The sequence below is a fragment of the Cebus imitator genome, unplaced genomic scaffold (assembly GCF_001604975.1).
Source record: "Cebus imitator isolate Cc_AM_T3 unplaced genomic scaffold, Cebus_imitator-1.0 Scaffold55, whole genome shotgun sequence".
Lineage (NCBI taxonomy): Eukaryota > Metazoa > Chordata > Mammalia > Primates > Cebidae > Cebus > Cebus imitator.
In genome coordinates, this window is record NW_016107370.1 from 902,078 (window position 1) to 905,655 (window position 3,578).

At 42.4% G+C, this 3,578-nt stretch overlaps 1 protein-coding gene and 1 pseudogene across 3 annotated transcripts in view; both read right to left on the minus strand.

The window, feature by feature from the left end:
* Positions 1 to 3,578, minus strand: part of ATP8B1 (ATPase phospholipid transporting 8B1) — a 152,352-nt gene that overhangs the window by 110,280 nt on the left and 38,494 nt on the right. The window lies entirely within an intron of this gene.
* Positions 2,998 to 3,468, minus strand: LOC108304557 (annotated as a pseudogene). The gene has a single exon (XR_001825301.2). The product of XR_001825301.2 is annotated as a 28S ribosomal protein S17, mitochondrial-like (transcript).

A 3,578-nucleotide genomic window follows, 5' to 3' on the forward strand; every position in this document is an offset into this window, starting at 1 on the left:
TTTGTATTTTTAGTAGAGAGGGGGTTTCACCATGTTGGCCAGGTTGGTCTCAAACTCCTGACCTCAGGCGATCTGCCCACCTCAGCCTCCCAAAGTGCTGGGATTATAGGCATGAGCCACTGCGCCCAGCTGGAAGATGATTTTTAGCATATGCTGTAAATCAAACATTTTAAAGTCTAACAATTATTTCTGAAAAAGAGAAATATACCTAATAGACATAATTCCCACACTCAAAATCTGCACTTAATAGATTCTAATTTGTTCTAGAGAAAGCATTTATAAGGACCAGTAAGTCTAGCTGCAATAAACATGTCCTAGAATCAGTAACCAATGAGCACCTTTGTTACTAAAAGTGGAAAAAGTCATAAAAAGTCTTCAACTTCACAGATAAGCAGCTTGCTAAAAAGTATTTTCTCCAAACAAAGACAGAGGAGTACTCCAAAGGGGAAGTCTACATTGTTTGGTTTTGTTTTCTGTTTTTTTGTTTATTTATTTGTTTTAGAAACAGGGTGTCAACTCTGTGGCCCAGGCTGGGGTGCAGTAAGTAGCATGATCATGACTCACCGCATCCTCGAACTTCCGGGCTCAAGTGACTCTTGCCTCAGCCTTCTGTGTAGCTGGGGCTATAGGCATGTACCACCATACCCTGCTAATTTTTAATTTTTGTGGGGACAGGGTCTTGCTATGTGACCCTGGCTGGTCCTGAACTCATAGCCTCAAGCATCCTTCCACCTTGGTCTCCCAACATGCTGGGATTACAGGCGTGAGCCATTGCACCCACCCTGTGTTGCTGCTGTTGCTATCAGGGCAACTGTGACATTTATGCTTCAAGGAATTTTTAGATTCAAATGCAATGGCCTCTCTGAAGGTCCTTGAGATAAGACAGTGAGTGGGAGAGACGTATCCTCTACTCTCTAGCATGGTACCACGAGCTGTATGGACTTAGCAGGTCACACCCTCACCTGGGCTCCAGTTATCAACTGTCAGTGGGGGTTCTCAACCCGATCACTGATTCTAAGATGTGACCACATATCAGAATCTCACAGTATGCTTTTATCAGCAATAGACTGTTGAACCTGAACCCAACCTACTGAACCTAGAATGGGGAACAGGGAAAGTCTGTCCCTGCGTTTCTCCAGAAGAGGGCTGAGGTCTTTTCTGGCACTAAATTTCCCAATTCTATAGATTTTTTCTTTTCCTATTTTTTAAATGGACTATTACTGAATAGTTTTAGGTTTATGGAAAAATGGAGTGGCAAGTACAGAGAATTCCCACATATCCTCTCAGCCCCATGACTTAGTCTACCCAATTAACACCTTGCATTAGAGTGGCACATTTGTTACAACTGATGAGCCCATAATGAGATATACATACATACATACATACATATATATATGTGTGTGTGTGTGCGTGCGTGTGTATATACATACGTGTGTGTGTGTGTGTGTGTATGTATTTTAAGACAGGGTCTCACTCTGTCACCCGGGCTATAGGGCAGTGGTGTGATCTTGGCTCACTGCAACCTCTATCTCCCAGGTTCAAGCGATTCTTCTGCCTCAGCCTCCTGAGTAGCTGGGACTACAGGTGCCCACCACCACACCTGGTTAATTTTTATATTTTTAGTAGAGATAGGGTTTTGCCATGGCCAGGCTGCTCTTAAACTCCTGACCTCAAGTGATCTGCCCCCTCGGCCTCCCAAAGTCATACAGGCGTGAGCCAATGTGCCCAGCCCCAATAATGACATATTTTAACTAAAGTCCCTAGTTTACGTGAAGTCTGTAGTTCACCAGGGTTCACTCTTTGTGGTGTGCATCCTATGGGGGTGGGCAAACGGATAGTGACACACGTGCTACCTAGTTGAAAGAATGCCCTCTTGGGTTAGCTCTTACTCTCAAGAGCGGAACACCCCGTAGAGACAGAAGAGGAGGGCGATAGGCTACTTATATGCCCAGATCCTCAAGTGATGACAAATCAAAGATATTTACAGTGAACAGTGGTGCATGTGCCCAGCACCATAAACATGAGTCTACTTTTTTGCTTTGTAATTGTTCCTTTTTAGCACTTGGAGTATCTTTCCTACAGACTATACTCTGTTACTTAAACTACCAAACCCATGATTTCCTGAGAAAGGAATGTGCTTCCCAAACACAGTAATTCACAGGTTCTGTGTCTTTACAGCCTTGCGCAATCTTTTACAAATCTGAAACATAGCAACCAGATGTGGATAGAGATTACTTCTCTTGATCCAAAGACAACTGGCACTTGAGTTCTAAGAAAGTCTGGAGTTCAAAGAATGAGAATCTCAGCAAGGGAAAATGAAGCTCCTTAAACATACATTTTTGCACTGTTATCAAGTTATTTCTTAGGATTGATTCTAAGAATGAAATGGCTGTTAAAAAATTGTACTCTAAAGATAGAGCTGTTTCCATACATTGTATCAGAAACAAGGGGCAACATTTCAACATTTAAGTTTTCATATGCATTTATTTGTCAAATCTAACAAACATTTTCAAGCTTGTTAGAACTAAACAGAACCTACTGGAATCAATTCTATTGATATCTTTTTTTTTTTTTTTTTGGGATGGAGTCTCGCTTTCTTGCCCAGGCTGGAGTGCAGTGGCATGATGTTGGCTCACTGCAACCTCCGCCTCCCAGGTTCAAGCAATGATCTACCTCAGCCTCCTGAGTAGCTGGGATTACAGGCACGCACAACCACATCCAGATAAGTTTTGTATTTTTAGTAGAGACGGGGTTTCACCATGTTGGTGAAGCTGGTCTCAATCTCCTGACCTCATAATCTGCCTGCGTTGGCCTCCCAAAGTGCTGGGGAGCCACCGCCACCAGCCGATGGCATTTATTTTTTAACACAACAACTTATCACACAATAGGTACTCAATGTATAGGTTTTAATTGACCAAGAAAGTACATTTAAGAAAGTTTAGAAAACTTTGTCTTCCTCTGACACAATTCTTCACTATCCTTTTTTTTTTTTTGGCAATGAAACTTAGAAAAATTTCTTTTTCCGTAACACAAACATGTCAATCTTTCCCTGTAGCTCCTTCTTCCACTCCTCCTTCACTGTGCTGAAGAGATATTGAATTCTTCCAGATGTCTGCTTAGCTGGGTGGTTTCTGAACTCAACAGACTCTCCAGGTAGGTAGTTCCTGCACAGGGCTTTCCTGTCACTGGATCTATGACCGTTCCAACTTTGAAAATGATCTCGGCCAGTTCATGTTTCAAATGCTTTGTGCGTGGAACAGGTAAAGCTCTAAGAAGCACGATATCCCCAACTGTGCACTGCTGATGGGCATCGTGGGCAAAGTAGGATTTCCACTTATTATAATGCTTTAATCAATAGAGATCCAGAACAAGCCTGGTCACTTTCACCTTAGCAGTCCTTTGCATTTTTCTCCTAATCACCTCCCCCACTATCCATTTGGCATGGACAAGTGAACAAACTATGGACATTATGTGGCTTTGGTCACCTCTGCCACAACTGTCTGTGTAGCCACCTGCCCGGGAAGCCTTCTTTTTTTGTTGGTGGTGGTTTTTTTTTTTTTTTTTTTTTTTTTTTTTTT